The sequence below is a fragment of the Cetorhinus maximus genome, chromosome 2, assembly GCF_964194155.1.
Source record: "Cetorhinus maximus chromosome 2, sCetMax3.hap1.1, whole genome shotgun sequence".
NCBI lineage: Eukaryota > Metazoa > Chordata > Chondrichthyes > Lamniformes > Cetorhinidae > Cetorhinus > Cetorhinus maximus.
Window position 1 is genome coordinate 190,596,415 of NC_135880.1, and position 17,888 is coordinate 190,614,302.

Below are 17,888 nucleotides of genomic sequence, written 5' to 3' on the forward strand. Positions count from 1 at the left end.
ACCTCCATCATGCTGTGTGGCACTACCATGATGCTAAATGGGAAAGATTCAGGACACATCTAGCAGCTCAAAATTAGGCATCCATGAGGTGCTATGGGCCATCAGCAGGAACAGAATTGTATTCCACCACAATCTGCAACCTCATGGCCTGGTATATCCCTCACTGTACCATTACCATCCAACCAGGAGATCATAGAAACATAGAAACTAGGAGCAGGAGTAGGCCATTCGGCCCTTCGAGCCTGCTCTGCCATTCATTATGATCATGGCTGATCATCCAACTCAATAGCCTGCTCCCGCTTTCTCCCCAATGAGGAGTGCAGGAGAGCATGCCAGGAACAACACTAAAGGTACCTAAAAATAAGATGCCAACCTGCTGAATCTATGACATGGGTCTACATGCATCGAAAACAATGGAACCAGTGTGTGATGGGTATAAGAAACAGAAGAGCATAAGAAAATAAGAAAAAGGAGCAGGAGTTGGCCATTCTGCCCTTTGAGCATTCTCTGCCTTTAATGGTCAATCTGATTGTGGCCTTCGCTCCACTTTCCAGCCTGCCCCCCAAAACCCTTTATTTCCTTATAGATCAAAAAATTGTCAAACTCAGCCTTGAATATTTTAATGACCCAGCCTCCACTACTCTCTGTGGAATAGAGAATTCCAAAGATTAATGAGCCTCTGAGAAAAGAAATTCCTACTCATCTCCGTCTTAAATGGGAGACCACTTATTTTTTAAACTACCTGCCCTAGCTCATGATTCCCCACTAGAGGAAACATCCTGTCAGAACCTACCCTGTCAAGTCCACTCAGAATCTCATAATGTTTCAACAAGATCCCCTCTCATTCTTCTAAACTCCAATGTGTATGCACACAACCTGCTCGACCTTTCCTTCCAATACAACCAATAGATCGGATTAAAGCTCTGCAGTTCTGCCACATTCAGCCCTGAATGAGTACATCTTCAACAGCGTTCAAAGAGCTCATCACCATCCAGGATGAAGCAGCCCACTCGACTGATACTCGATCGTCTATCTTAAACATTCATCACCCACACCACCGTTGTACTGCCTTGATGGTGCATACCATCTACAAGTTGCACTGCTGATTTTTTTTTTATTCTTTCACAGGATGTGGGCTTTGTGGCTAGGCCAGTTTTATTGTCCATCCTGAATTGCCCTTGAGAAGATGATGGTGGACTGACTTCTTGAAATGCTGCAGTCCATGTGGTGTAGGTACACCCACAGTGCTGTTAGGGAGCGAGTTCCTGGATTTTGATCCAGCGACAGTCAGGATGGTGAATGGCTTGGAGGGGAACTTACAGGTGGTGGTGTTCCCATGTGTTTTCTGCCCCTGTCCTTCTAGGCGGTAGAGATTAGGGGTTTAGAAGGTGCTGTCTAAGGAGCCTTGATGAGTTGCTGCAGTGGATCTTGTAGATGGTACATGCTACTGCCACTATGTAATAGTAATGGAGGGAGTGGATGCTTAAAGTGGTGGATTGGGGTGCCAATCAAACAGGCTGTTTTTTCTTGGATGGTGCCAAGTTTCTTGAGTGTTGTTGGAGCTACACTCGCCCAGGTAAGTGAAGAGTATTCCACCATTTTCCTGACTTGTGCCTTGTAGATGGTGGACAGGCTTTGGGGAGTCAGGAGGTGGGTTACTCATCGCATGATTCCTAGCCTCTGACCTGCTCTTGTAGCCACAGTATTTGTAAGGCTAGTCCAGTCAGTTTCAGGTCAATTGTAACTCCCAGGATATTGAGGGATTCAGCGATGGCAATGCCATTAAATGTCAAAGGGAAATGATTGGATTCTCTCTTGTTAGAGGTGTTCATTGCCTGGCACTTGTATGATGTGAATGTTACTTGCCACTGAAGCCCAAGCCTAATCATTGCCTAGGTCTTGTTGCATGTGGGCGTGGACTGCTTCAGTATCTGAGGAGTCGTGAATAGTGTTGAACATTTGGCAATCATCTGTGGAAATCTCCACTTCTGACCTTATGATGGAAGGAAGGTCATTGAGGAAGCAGCTGAAGATGGTTGGGCCGAGGACACTACCCTGAGGAACCCCTGTAGTGATGTCCTGGATCTGAGATGACTGACCTCCAGCAACCACAACCACCTTCCTTTGTGCATTCAATATGACTCCATCCAATGGAGAGTTTTCCCCCAGATTCCCATTGACTCCAATTTTGTAATTGTGCTTGATGCCACACTTGGTCAAGTGCTACCTTGATGTCAAGGGCAGTCACTCTCACCTCATCTCTGGAGTTCAAATCTTTTGTCCATGTTTGCACCAAGGCTGTAATAAGGTCAGGAGCTGAGTGACCCTGGCGGAACCCAAACTGAGCAGGTTATTGCTGTATAAGTGGGACTTGATAGCACTGTTGTCGATATTTTCCATCACTTAGCTGATGATTGAGGGTAGATTCCACTTCAACAGTTGGATTTGTCCTCCTTTTTGTGCTCAGCACATACCTGGGCAATTCAACAAGAACTCTTTGACTGCACCCACAACCTCTAGCACCAAGAAGGACAAGAACAGCAGATGCATTGGAACACCACCACCTGCAAGTTACCGTCCAAGCCACACGTCTATTCTGACTTGGAAATATATCGCCGTACCTTCACTGTCGCTGGGTCAAAATCCTAGAACCCCCTCTCTAACAGCACTGTGGGTGTACCTACACCACATGGACTGCAGCGGTTCAAGAAGGCAGCTCATCACCACCTTCTCAAGGGCAATTAGGGATGGATAAAAAATGTTAACCTTAACAGTGATGCTCACATCCATGAAGGAATTAAAAATAGATGTACCACTTAATAATGTATGGAATATTCCATTTCAGCAGTCCACTTTATTAATGAAATATTCCACTTTATAATTGGATTATTCCATGAGAGCAATGGAACGATCCACTTTGTCAATGTATCATTCCATCCAGTAATACAACAATCCAGTTTAGAAAATGGAACCATCCACTTAGATAATCAACCATTGCGCTTCAACAATGGAACATTCCAATCAGCAATGGGACCTTCCACTTGGTAAGGAGCTTTTCATTCACAAGGGGAACATTTCATTCATTCATTGGTCAACTTCAGCAAATAGAACATTCCACTATAGCAGGAGGGACAATTCCAATTCAGCAATGGAAAACTCCATTTCAACAGTGGAATATTCCACCTCAGCGGAAATTCTCTGATGAGGGAGTTAATTTGGTGAGTTAACTTGTATTTATTAAAAGCACTGGAGAATTGTTTGCTCCTTTTGCTGGCTGTTGTCCTGCATCATTCTATTTGACTTGATCCTATTTCACCATGTCCTGCCTGTGTTCTCTTCCTGTGTACCCTCCTCATGCCGTAGAGAAGGAGATCCTTCCATCCCCTCTTCACCTTCAGTTTGCAGAAGCAGCAATCTTTCTGCATTCCGCTGTTCTGATTTTTGAGAATCTCACTGGGCTCTGTTGCAGGTGTTGTGAGATTAATCCAGGCATTTAAATTGGACTTCTAATGGGGAGAGGAAAGAAAGGAGTGAAGGTGGTGTAATGGTAATATCATTGGGCTAGTAATCCAGAGGCCAAGGTTAATGCTCTGGGACCATGGGTTTAAATCCCATCACAGCAGTTAGTGGAATTTAAAATTCAATTAATTAAGAAATCTGGAGTTAAAAGCTAGTTCCGGTAATGGTGACCATGAAGCTATCACTGATTTTTGTTAAAACCCCATCTGGTTTATTAATGTCCCTTTAAGGAAGGAAATCTGCCATGTGATTCAAAACCCACATGACATGACCTACAACCATGTGGTTGACTCTTAAGTTCCCTCTTATGGAGGTCTACAGCACAGAAAAAGGCCCTTTGGCCCATTGAGTCTGCAGCGGTCAAACAAGTACCAAACTATTGTAATCCCATTTTCCAGCAGTAGGCCCATAGCCTTGTATACTATGGCATCGCAAGTGCACATCCAAATACTTCTTAAATGTTATGAGGGTTTCTGCCTCTACCAACCGTTCAGGCAGTGAGTTCCAGATTCCCACCACCGTCTGGGTGAAAAAATTCTTCCTCACATCCCCTCTAAACCTCCTGCCCATTACATTAAATTTATTGATATTATTGATCCTCCACCAAGGGGAAAAGATCCTTCCTGTCTACCCTATCTATGCCCCTCATAATTTTATACACCTCAATCATGTCCCCTCTCAATCTCCTCTGCTCCAAGGAAAATAACCCCAGTCTATCCAATGTCTCTTCATAACTTAAACTCTCCAGCCCAGGCAACATCCTGGTAAATCTCCTCTGCACTCTCTCTAGTGCAATCACATCCTTCCTATAATGTGGACTCCAGAACTGCATGCAATACTCTAGCTGTGGCCTAACCAGCGTTTTATACAGTTCCAGCTCTTATATTCCACGCCTTGGCTAATAAAGGCAAGTATCCCATATGCCTTAATCACCTTACCTAACTGTCCCGCTACCTTAAGGGACAGGTGGACATGTACACCAAGGTCCCTCTGGTCCTTGGTACTTCCCAGAGTCCTACCATTCATCATGTATTCCCGTGCCTTGTTTGTCCTGCCCAAGTGCATCACCTCACACTTATCTGGATTAAATCTCATTTGTCACTGATCAGCCCATCTGACCAGCCCGTCCATAGCCTCCTGTAATCTAAGCCTATCCCCCTCACTATTTACCATCCCACCAATTTTTGTGCCATCCACGAACTTACTGATCAACCCTCCTACATTCAAGTCTAAATTGTTTATATATTTATAGGAAGGTCATGTTGGAGTTGTATAGAACCTTAATGAGGCCACAGCTGGAGTACTGTGTGCAGTTCTGGTCGCCACATTATAGGAAGGATGTGATTTCACTGGAGGGAGTGCAGAGGAGATTCACCAGAATGTTGCCTGGGATGAAACATTTAAGTTATGAAGAGAGGTTGGATAGACTTGGGTTGTTTTAATTGGAGCAGAGAAGACTGAGGGGCGACCTGATCGAGGTGTACAAGATTATGAGGGGCATGGACAGGGTGGATAGGGAACAGCTGTTCCCCTTAGTTGAAGGGGCAGTCACGAGGGGGCATAAGTTCAAGGTGAGGGGCAGGAGGTGTTACGAGGATGTGAGGAAAAACTTTTTTACCCAGAGGGTGGTGATGGTCTGTAATGCGCTGCCTGGGAGGGTGGTGGAGGAGGGTAGCCTCACATCCTTTAAAAAGTACCTGGATGAGCACTTGGCACGTCATAACATTCAAGGCTATGGGCCAAGTGCTGGTAAATGGGATTAGGTAGGTAGGTCAGGTGTTTCTCACCTGTCGGTGCAGACTCGATGGGCCAAAGGGCCTCTTCAGCACTGTGATTCTGATTCTGTGATATACCACAAACTGCAAGGAATCCCACTGGACACAGGCATCCAATCACAAAAACACCCTTCGACCATCACCCTCTGCTTCCTGCCACTCAGCCAATTCTGGATCCAATTTTCCAAATTGCCTTGGATCCCAAGGGCTCTTACCTCTGTTATCAGTCTCCCATGCAGGGCCTTATCAAAAGCTTTGCTGAAGTCCAAGTAGACTACATCAAATGCATTGCCCTCATCTACACACCTGGTCACCTCTTTGAAAAATTCAGTCAAATTGGCCAGACATAACCTCCCCTTAACAAAATCATGCTGACTGTTCTTGGTTAATCCCTGCCTCTCCAAATTTAGATTAATTCTGTCCCTCAGAATTGCTTTTAATAGTTTCCCCACCACTGAGGTTAGACTGACTGGCCTGTAGTTCCCCGGTTTATCCCTTCCTCCCTTCTTGAATAATGATACCACATTGGATGTCCTCCAGTCCTCTGGCACCTCTCCTGTGGCCAGAGAGGTATTGAAAATTATTGCCAGCGCCCCTGCTATCTCCTCCCTTGCCTCACTCAACACCCTGGGATACATTTCATTCGGGCCTAGAGATTTATCTACTTTTAAGCCTGCCAGGCCACTTCGAACCCCCTCCCTTTCTATGCTAATTTCTTTAATTATATCACAGTCCTTCTGCCTGATTTCCATACCCATGTCATCCCTCTCACTTGTGAACACCGACACAAAGTAATCATTTAGAACCCTACCTACGTCTTCCGGCTCCACACACAAATTACCACTATGGTCTTTAATGGGCCCTACTCTTTCCCTAGTTACCCTCTTACTCTTAATGTACTTGTAAAATAACTTTGGATTTTCCTTTATTTTACCTGCCAATGCTTTTTCATGCCCCCTTTTTGCCCTCCTAATTTCCTTTTTAAGATCCCCCTACACATTCTATACTCCTCCAGGGCTTCCGCTGTTTTGAGCCCTCAGTATCTGCCATAAGCCTCCCTTTTCCTCTTTATCCAATTCTGTATATCCCTTGACTTCCAGGGTTCCCTGGATTTGTTGGTCCCACCCTTTATCTTCACTGCAATATGTTGGCCCTGCACTCTCCCTATTTCCTTCTTGAATGAGTGCCACTGCTCTAATGCAGATTTACCAGAAAATAGCTGCTCCCAGTCCACTCTAGCCAAATCATACCTGATCTTATTAAAAATGGCCTTCGCCCAGTTTACAACTCTGATTTCTGGCCCATCCTTGTACTTTTCCTTAACCTTGAATCTAACAGAGTTGTGATCACTATTTGTAAAATGCTCCCCCAATGATACCTCTACCACTTGCCCAGCTTCATTTCCTAAAATTAAGTCCAGAACTCTTGTAGGACCTTTTACTTACTGGCTTAAAAAGCTCTCCCGGATGCTTTTTAATAATTCTGCTCCCTCTAACCCTATCACATTATGACTAACCCAGTTAATGTTGGAGAAGTTGAAATCCCTCACTATTACTACCCTATTATTTTTACACTTCTCTGAAATTTGCCTACATATTTGCTCTTCTATTTCTCTCTGACTGTTTGGGGGCCTATAGTACACTCCCAGCAATGTGACTTCTCCTTTTTTGTTTTTAAGTTCTACCCACATGGCTTCATTTGAGGAGCCTTCTAAGACGTCATCCCTCCTTACTGCTGTAATTGATTCCTTGGTCAATATTGCGATACCCCTTCCTCTTTTACCTCCTTCACTGTCTCACCTAAAGACCGTATAACCTGGAATATTGAGCTGCCAATCCTGCCCATCTCTCAACCATGTCTCTGTGACAGCAATAACATCTAACTTCCATGTGTTAATTTGTGCCCTCAACTCATCTGCCTTATTTGTCAGACTCCTTGCATTAAAATAAATACCATCGAACCTTGTGCCTTAACTGGCCTATAATTTATATGCCTTCCAGACTCACTTGCTCTCTCTTCTAATTTTGGCTGTGCATCTCCCCCTGCTGAACCTCCTCTCAGGTTCCCATCCCCTTGCCAAGTTAGTTTAAACCCTCCCCAACAGCTCTCGCAAACCTCCCTGCAAGGATGTTGGTCCCATTCTGGTTCAGGTGTAACCCGTCCGCCTTGTAAAGGTCCCACCACCCCCAGAAACGGTCCCAATGTCCCAGAAATCTAAAGCTCTCCCTCCTGCACCATCTCTCCAGCCACACATTCATCTGGACTAACCTCCTGGCACTGGAAGTAATCTAGAGATTGCTACCTTTGAGGCCCTGTTTTTTAACCTGCTTCCTACCTCCCTAAATTCTGCTTGCAGGACCTCATCCCTTTTTCTACCTATGTCGTTGGTACCACTATGTACCATGATCTCTGTCTGTTTGCCTTCCCTCTTTAGAATGCCCTGCAGCTATTCAGTGACATCCTTGACCCTGGCACCAAGGAGGCAACATACCATCCTGGAGTCACGTCTACAACCACAGAAACACCTGTCTGTTCCCTTTACTATTGAGTCTCCTACCACTATTGCTCTTCCGCTCTGTTTCCTCCCCACCATCACCTCCCCACCCCCCCGTGCAGCTGAGCCACTCACAGTGCTGTGAGCGTGGCTGCACTCCCCAGAGGAACCGTCACTCTTACCGTTTTCGAACACAGAAAAATGGTTCTCAAGCAAGATGCACCCTGGGGATTTCCTGACTACCTGCCTGACACCTTTCTTCAGACTGATGGTCACCCATTCCCTCTCTTTCTGCACTTCTGTAAGCTGTTGGGTGACCACGTCTAAAAACGTGCTATCCATGAAACTCTCAGCCTCGCAGATGCACCTCAGTGTCTCCAGCTGCCACTCAAGCTTCAAAACTCGGAGCTCAAGTAGCTGCAGCTGGAGGCACTTCCTGCACACGTGGTCAGTCAGAGCGCAAGGACCGTCTAGGACTTCCCATATGTTGCAGGCGGTTCTTAACACAGGACTGAGCTGCCCTGTCATGCCTCTAGTTGAAAAAAAACCCCTTACTTTAAGTTAAATACACTAAAAAAAGTTAAATTATTCATGTACTTTAAATAAAAACTAGAATTCTTACCTTTCCTTAGCTTAATCTATTTTAAACTGGAGAAAAACAGGAGAAAAATCTAGAGAAAAACACTTACCCACTACTCACCAATTAGCTCTCACCTTTGTGCTGACGTGACTTTTTGAAGCTTCCCGCCCTCGTGCTGGTTCTGATCTCTCCTCCGCTCTCTCGCACTGTCTTGTGATGTCACTCTTGTTATTTTCAACAAGAACTGACTGCAGGACACTCTTCCCAGACTGCTTAACCGCGATGCTGTCTGCAGGACTCTTCCTAGGCTGCTTCACAGCGATGCTGTCTGCAGGATACTCTTCCCAGGCTGCTTCACCACGATGCTGTCTGCAGGACACTCTTCCCAGACTGCTTCACCACGATTCTGTCTGCAGGGCACTCTTCCCAGGCTGCTTCACCGCGATGCTGTCTGCAGGACACTCTTCCCAGACTGCTTCACTGCGATGCTGACTGCAGGAAATGGCCTAGCAAGCCACACAGTTCAAGGGCAGATAGGAATAGGCAACAAATGCTGACCTTATCAGCAACAGCCACACCCTATGAAAGAATAAAGAAGAATCTGGACTATTGCATTTCTTGTTCTTCTATGGACCTTATTGCTAATTCTGCTCCTGTAAAGCTTCTTGGCAAGTGAAAGTGCTACAGAACGTAAGTTGTTTTTGTTCTTCTGTACCTGTTGTCCTTCTACCGGAAGCAGAATCCCTCATTGTTATTGACTTTTTCTGAGATCCTTATCGTTCTTGCCTTCATCTAAAACTCCCTCAGAAATGAAAATATATCGAGAAGCAAACTCAGAAGTCTACAAGCACAAGACGTGATTACTTAGCTGGAAATAATTTTCACCAGAAAGTGTCAAAATTCCAATCTCTCTATCTAAGCCTATTCTTAACACTATGTTTATCCTTTGTGTCATCTCCCTCACTTGCTCCCGCTCTTAATTGACAACTGCTATGAAATGCTCCCTCAGTAACATGAGGTGAAATGCTGGATAGATGGGATGTTCCTGCTGGAAAATTAGAGATCTGAGGTGATCGGCATCTCGGAAGGCCTCTATCCCAGAGGCTTTTTTCGGTCTCCCCCTCGCAGTGCCAGGTCCACGTCTGAAACTCCCTCATGTGCCAGCATTGATGTCTCCAGTGAGGTGGTGATATCTGTGGTCACTTCTTGCAACCAGCTGGTTCAGAGTTGCTCCTTGTTATTTCAGATTGAATAGTCCAAAGCACAAGCTGCTCCAGGTACAAAGGAAAGTTTTATGCTTCCCTGAAGGTGCTTCGGAATAGGTGCAGACCTGCTTCTGCTGAACAGGAACTTCACAACGGCTTTATACTCTGACCCCAATTAAAACTGCAGGTGACCCCACTGAAGTAATGGAACCTTGATCCTCTCTATTTATCAAGGTCCCGCCTGCTTCAGATAGTCGCCGCATCTACCTGCAGGCTAAAATCGTAAATGACTGAGGTCTGAGCAGGTTATGTGATCTCCAAATTTTTAAATGGCCGTTCGCCGTCTTGCCGCTGGGAGGATAGGGTTAAAATCGGGCCCAGTGCCCTTGAACACTTCTCCAAACCCACTTGCATCGCAAATGAGCACATTACAGTGAGTTAGTGCGGGAATTAATTTGGTGGGTGACCCACCCGATTGAATTCAGGCCTGAGATTCCACAGATAATTGCATCAGTTCTTTATGCTTTACAGTCCAACACCAGCATAAGGTGCTTCCTCTGATGATAGGTCATCAACCTGAAGCATTAATTGTTTTCTTCACTCTCCACATACGCTGCTGAACCTGCTGAGTGCTCTTCCGACACGTTGTGCTTTTAGCAATTTACACTTGACTTATGATAGCACCAAAAAAGCTATTCCATTAACTTACAGTCTGACTTGAAAATTAGGAGGACAGTGAAAAGACAAAGCCAGAATATATTAAAAGAAAACAAATACAGGCATGAATAACTTTGAAAAGTAATTCAGTGATGAACAGTATTTCTCTTGCAGGAGAGAATTGAGCTGCAAATTAACATGCTGTCAATAATGTTGGGTATATTTTAATAACCCCAGGCCAGAATTTTACTTTCGTTTGAGCGGACGTGCACCCGACCCAACAGTGTGTGAAATCGCGCACGGCGATGTCAGGCGCGTGTCCCGATGTCATCGCGCGCTCGTGCGATATTTAGCTCAGCAGGCACGCGCAGCAGTCGGAAAGTGCGCCAGCCGACAATTAAGCAAGGCAATTGTGCCAATTAAAGAGTCAATTGAAAGTGATTTTACGTGGCCCGTCCACTTTTATGGTTGGTGGGTAGGCCAATCAGCCAGGCGGCTTTCATGTTTTCACTACAGCCTCAATCCAGGGTGGGATGGAGATTCTTTTGAGCTCTGCTGTCAGGTGCTTGAATGTGCTGCATGGACACAGTTTGCTGCAATTTTTTTTGTTCACGTTTCATTTGTACGGGTCTGCAGTGACCTGAGGCAGCTCCGCAGCAGCTGTCCACCTTGAGCAAGGGCCCGCCCGCACCATCACTTTTCTTGGCACTTGCCCTCTTCCCGCCCCTGGCAGGTGTTGAGCCTTTCTTGGCCGTTGATTGGCCAGCCAGTGTGAGATTTCATTCAGGGGCTGATCACGTCTGGAGGCGCATTCTGCGTTCGCTCCCGGGCCCGCCAATCGCGCGTGATCGACAAGCGCAAGATTCAGGCCCTCATTTCAGAACTATCAATGGAATATTTATAGGGGCCAGAAACAACAGTCACATGATCAATAAATATTGCTTTCAAATACAACCAGGAGGTGGTGTTAGGCTTTAGTGTCCAGCTATACAGTCATGCCAGGACTTTCCTCAGGAGTCAACCTGAATGATTGGTGGAAGATCGGCAGAAATCCTGCATAAACTGCGTATTCCCCTGTCTAGGCCAAAGCTCTGGAATTCTCAGTCTAAACCATTTTTCCTACATCTATATGTCCCTCTCGTACAGTCCTTGAAACCAAACTTTTGGTCACCTGGCCCAAGATCTCTTTTCACAACTTGGTGAAAGTCGTTCAGAAGTCCAGTGACTTCAGGGGGACTGGAAATTCCCATCGGTGGGAGGGGCCATGAAACTCCACCCTTTGTCTGTTCACACTCCCATGAAGCACCTGGGATGTAAAGATGCTATATAAATGCAAATTGTGGCTGGTGTTACAATCACAGAGGCTGATTGGAAGAACCCAACAAGAAAATTTTCACCATCAGTGCCTTTCAGGTCGTGATCAATACTATTGGAGAAGGATCAGTCATAAGGGTAACGTCAGGGAGGCTTCACTCCTGATAGCAGTCAACAGCCTTGACTCACACTTGGCTCGGTTTTCCGGTGCAGTCTCAGTGAGTTTACCTTTCAATGCCAAAAGAGTGAGTGGGTGCTCTGAGTTTCTAGGTCGGTGCATTGACCTTTGACACTTGGTGACCACCATTGTTTGCAGGCCAGTAACTTGTACGTGGCAGAGTTAAAATCCTGTGCAGTTCATTCCCTTGACCCCCATATCAGGATCAATGTTTCCAGGAGAATGGCAGTAGTTTGCTTTTTAATAAAAGCTTTACACAGGAGTCACCACTGTGATCTAAAGCTGGAAAGACCATATTGCCAGCAAAGGAACACAGGAACATCAGGATTACTAGTCAGGAAAACTCCAAGGTCCACCTAGTTCGCCTTTTCCCTTCGGCAGGGACAGGCTCAGCAGCGTCAATACAGAAAGGGTGGCTTCCCTGGCTGGGTGTCTAGAACCAGGGGACACAGTCTCAGAATAAAAGGTAGGCCCTTTAGTATGAGATGAGGAAGAATTTCTTCACTCAGAGGGTGCTGAATCTTTCGAATTTTCTACCCCACAGGACTGCGGAGGCTCAGTCATTGAGTATGTTCATGATAGAGATCAATAGATTTCTAGATATTAAAGATATCAGGGGAATGAGGGATGGTGTGGGAAAATGCTGATGAGGTGGAAGATCAGCCATGATCTAGTTGAATGGCGGAACAGGCTGAGGAGCTGAATTGGTCTACTCCTGCTCCGATTTCCTATGTTCTCGTGTTTTTGACAGCCGCATGCTCCAAGGACAATGGAGTTGTTGAGTAATTGTAGCAATCAGTTTCTACTGGTGAGTCTGCAACAGACCCAGACACGAGGAAAGGGAAACCCCATTGGTGGAGAGTTGGAAGTCAAAGGCCCAAATCACGTGTTCTTCCCAAGCATGTTACACTTACCACATGTTGTGCCTCAAATTAATCACATTCTGTATCGGGATTAGGCCATAGTGTCGTACACCAGTAAATTGGAGCTGCAACGTCTGTGGGTTTTTCTCAGTTATTTGGCAGGATAGTGGTAGAAAAGGAATGAAATTGAACCAGCGCAACCCTTCAGTTCTTAATCATACTTCTATCATTCAAAGAATGTTCCTCCCACATTAAAAACCTTTGTAAATTTTTGCAACCTAATGGGGTAGATTTGCAGCTTCTCCCACCCTGTATGTACATTCCAGTGGGTGGGGCACAGGTTCCCAGTATATCACCACCCCTACCTGCCAAGATTGCTCACTGCATTGGGCCCAGAGCAGTGCCAGAAGTGACTGGGGTGATAGTGGCAATGTCACTGCACCAGTAATCAAGATGCCCAGGGACTTGGCTTCAAATCCCACTGCTGGAATTTAAATTAAATTAATAAATCTAGAATTGAAAGGTAGTCTTCAACTCTCATCATAAGTTGTGAAAACCCACCTGGCTTTAGGTAAATAGCAATGTGGTTGACTCTTAACTGCCCTTTGAAATAGATTAGAAAGACAATCAATTCAAGGGCAATTAGGGATGTGCAACACAGGCCAGCCTTGCCCACATCCCATGAATGAATAAAAAAAAATGACCCTGAAAGGGTCCACTGGAACCTCCGACTGCAGCACTACATTCTTTGGGAGCTCTGGTCAATCTCTGCTTGCCGATAGTGGTGTTCATTTCAAATAGATAATGATAGAACGAAACAACAATCAATAATTTCAGCATAACATATTTTGTTTTGGCTTTCTAAAACTTCAGATGACTGAATATTCATTGCATCATTTTCCACCTGGATTAGATTATATTTTTCTCATGAAAATTGAATCTGTAAGTACCTGTGCTCTACAATTAAAATTATTTTCCCTTGAGTTGGCACATGGAAAATATATATTTTGCCTAGAATGGTGAATAAATATTTAATATGAATTGTTAATACAGGCAGCTACATGTGGAAGCAAGATCATCTTAAAATATGGGACAATGAATGTAGGGCAAAAAACTCAATAAGGCCTGTTTTTGGGTCTGCGCATTGCGACCTGTCATTAACCCACACCTCATCCTGTTGAGACAGGGAACACTGAAACATTGTGCTGCCAGTTTATTTCAATGTTTGGAGTGTGCAGTCCAGCATTGAGTGCACAGCTGACTGCCTTGCAAACTCAACAGGAGGCACAGCAGTTTGCATTGAAACATAGAAAATAGGAGCAGGAGGAGGTCATTCGGCCCTTCGAGCCTGCTCCGCCATTCAGAATGATCATGGTTGATCCTCTATCACAGCGCCGTACTCCTGCACTCTCCCCATACACCTTGATGCCTTTAGAATCTAGAAATCTATGTATTTCCTTCTTAAATATATTCAGTGACTTGGCCTTCAGAGCCTTCTGTGGCACATCGTTCCACAGGTTCACCACCCTCTGAGTGAAGTAGTTTTTCCTCATCACAGTCTTAAATGGTCTACCTGTATCCTGAGACTGTGACTCCTTGTCCTAGACCCCACCCCTCCAGCCAGAGGAAACATCATCCCTGCATCCAGCCTGTCCATCCCTGTCAGAATTTGATATGTTTCAATGAGGTTCCCTCTCATTCTTCTAAACTCCAGTGAATACAGGCCTAGTCGACCCAATCTCTCCTCATACAACAATCCTGCCATCCCAGGAATCAGTCCGGTGAACCTTCGCTGCACTCCCTCTATGGCAAGTATATGCTTTCTTAGGTAAGGAGACCAAAAATGCACACATCACTCCAGGTGTGGTCTCACCAAGGCCCTGTACAGCTGCAGTAAGACATCCTTGCTCCTGTACTCAAGTCCTCTCGCATTGAAGGCCAACATCCCATTTACCTTCCTAACTGCTTGCTGCACCTGCATTCTTGCTTTCAGTGATTGGTGTACAAGGATACCCAGGTCCCTTTGTACATCAACGTTTCCCAATCTATCACCATTTGAATAATACTCCACCATTCTGTTTCTCCTTCTTCACACTTATCCACGTTATATTGCATCTGCCATGTATTTGCCCACTCACTCACCCTGTCTAAATTGCCTTGATGCCTCTTAACACCCTTCACACCGCTCATATTTCCACCAAGTTTTGTGTTGTCAGCAAACTTGGAAATATTACATTTGGTTCCCTCCCCCAAATCATCGATGTATATTGTAAATATCTGGGGCCCAAACACTAATCCCTGCGGTACCCCACTAGTCACCGCCTGCCACTCCGAAAAAGACTCATTTATTCCTACTCTCTGTTTCCTGTCTGCTAACTAATTCTCAATCAATGCCAATATATTACCCCCAACCCCATGTACTTTAACCTTACACACTAACCTCTTATGTGGGACTTCATCAAATCCACTGGTTCTCCCTTATCTATTCTGCTAGTCATGTCCTCAAAAAAACTCCAGTAGGTTTGTCAAACATGATTTTCCTTTCATAAATCCATGCTGACTTTGTCTAATCCTGTTGATATTTGCTAAGTGTCTTGTTATCACATTCTTTATAATAGATTCTAGCATTTTCCCTACTACTGATGTTAGGCTAACCAGTCTGTAATTCGCTGTTTTCTCCCCCCCTCCTTTTTTAAACAGTGGGGTTCAAACATGTGCATTAATATGATGCACTTCTCAAAGGCAGTTTTCCTGTTTGAAAAGGAAGTTGTGCTCATGCGACAGGAGCTGCAGCAACAGGTTCAAGAAGACTCGCCTGGAGTGTGGAGAACAGCCTAACTGTGGGCTTGGGGTGGGAGTGTCCTTTTGATCAGGCACTTGTGCCCAATAGAAGACACCCCCGTCCATCCCCCAAATATGATCACTGTCCTTGCTGATCCCTTCACCCATCTTCCCGACCCTGCTCGCCAGGGCAAGTCAGGCAGGAAACCGTTCAGCTGCCCAGACATACCTTGGTTCCAGCCTTCATGGCTCCTTGTGGGGATTGGCTGCAGTCCCAGCAGTGGTCACCACTCTCGGAGGCGCTGCAGAGACTGGACAGCTGCCATCCATCTGATTGGTCAACTGTTCTGGGAAGTGGGGCACCCTCCTCGATGGAGGCGGAAGCTACGGCTACAACCAATTAATAGCCTGACAGCTGTTAAATTGAAGTATGGCTTCCTGGCCCTATGGAGATGGGCTCACTCCAAACTTTTCAGCTTGTGGGGGGTGCAGGGCCACCACCTTTGTGAAAAATTGCAGCCCATGTTTTGATGTGGGGGCGGTGACAGGGGCTAAAAGGCCCTCGAGGCATTGCTCAGAATGGAATAGGAACAGGAGTTAGCCAGGGAGGCCTTGAAGTCTGACCCTGAGGACCGAGCTGCTATTCCTGCAAAACTTCCATGACCTCGCACAGGTAGGTGAATGCACTTTCAAAGGAACATTGCCTTCCCACTGCACACTGAATCTCTGATGGTGCTCAATCCACTACAGGAACTTCACACACCAAGCAGCAATCAAACTCATGCCTAATGTTCAGTGACTCCACCTCACCCTCACACACTTAACAATGCCGTTAGACTCACCCATCACCCCCCCCCCGCCTTTCTGTTTCCTCTGCCTCCCACTATTCCGCTATTGCAGGCACAATACCCAAACAGGTTGTAATAGACTCACTGACATTCTTCCCTCTTGCTTGAAGGACAAGGTTACACACAGCAGCAGGGGGCAGCAGAGAGCTGGTGGGGGTGGTCAGGCATGCCTGCAACAACTGAGCCCTCTGGAGGAGATGGTGCTGTGCATCATGTCAATGAGACCATCGTGTCCAGGGTCGCTGAGAACGTTCGGAGTGAATGTATGTTATTACCATATGCCCCTTCACAAATCCCATCTTACCCTCATCCTATATCTGGTATGAAATTCAAGATGCAACTGGTGCAAACGCTGTAAACTCTGTGTCCTGTGGTCACAAACAATCTGGACATTGACGGAGTGGAAACCCTTTCTGTTGGCAAAGGCACCCAGCTCACCCGCTGGCGCCTTTATGGCCACATGAGTGCAACCTCTGGCTCCCTGGATGCAGGGGAAGCCAGCAATTGCAGCGAATCCCCTGACTTGCTCAGCCTGGCTGGCTTTGTCGGTCCAGAAATGAAGGAATTTCATCACCTGTCTGAACAGAGCGTCAGTGCCAACTTGACGCAGCTGTGGACAGCAGATTGGGAAACACCACATGGAAACACCACACTGATCTTTGGAAGGAATGGGAGACAAAAAAGTTCGGGGCCACTGTCACCCGAGGAGCCATTGGCACCAGGTGACCACCGACACATTTTAGGCGAACTCCGGGCCAATCACCTGGCAAATGGAGGTCACAGTCTCTCTATAGAGGTGGAGCTGCCTTCGGCACTGGACCTACATATCCAGGTAGCTGGAGTGCTGCCTGTGGACTCTCGCTGTAGGATAACAGCGTCTTCTGTTGACCGTTCCGCCTTGCACTCCCTGCTGGCCCTGCACCCAATGTGGCTGCACCTCTCTTTCCACAGGTCGCTCTCTGGGATGCTGCCTGCAGACACAGCCCACAGCCCTCCTCTCCATTCTGGCCCTCTCCTCGTCCTCCAAGTGGCCCCTCCAGCGGAGTGGACAATCCCTATTTGCTGGAATAGAGATTGGCACAGGATAGTGTTCTGAAGGATGCACAGGGCAGTAAGCCCTTAAGAAAGCTTGTCAGCCAGAATCCTCCAGAAAACACAGAAATTGCAAATAACTGTTAGAAAAGCACCTACAACCACCTCTCACCTAAACTCCTGCCTACTCACAGAGCCACAGCTCTGGTCGACTTTTATCCCATCCTGGAGTGATTTTGCATGAAAAACAGGACTGTGGCCTGCCCGTGTGGCCCATAAACCAACCTCAAAATCACACGGGCCACTTAAAATTCTGGACAGTCGGCCTTTTTAAAATTCATTCATGGGATGCGGGTGTTGCTGGCTAGGCCAGTATTTATTGCCCATCCCTAATTGCCCTTAGAAAGGTGGTGGTGAGCTGCCATCTTTAACTGCTGCAGTCCATGTGGTGTAGGTACACCCACAGTGCTGTTAGGGAGGGAGTTCCAGAAACTTGACCCAGCGACAGTGAAGGAACGGTGATATATTTCCAAGTCAGGATGGTGTGTGGCTTGGAGGTGAACTTCCAGGTTGTGGTGTTCCTATGTATCTGCTGCCCTTGTCCTTCTAGATGGTATTGGTCGTAGGTTTGGAAGGTGCTGT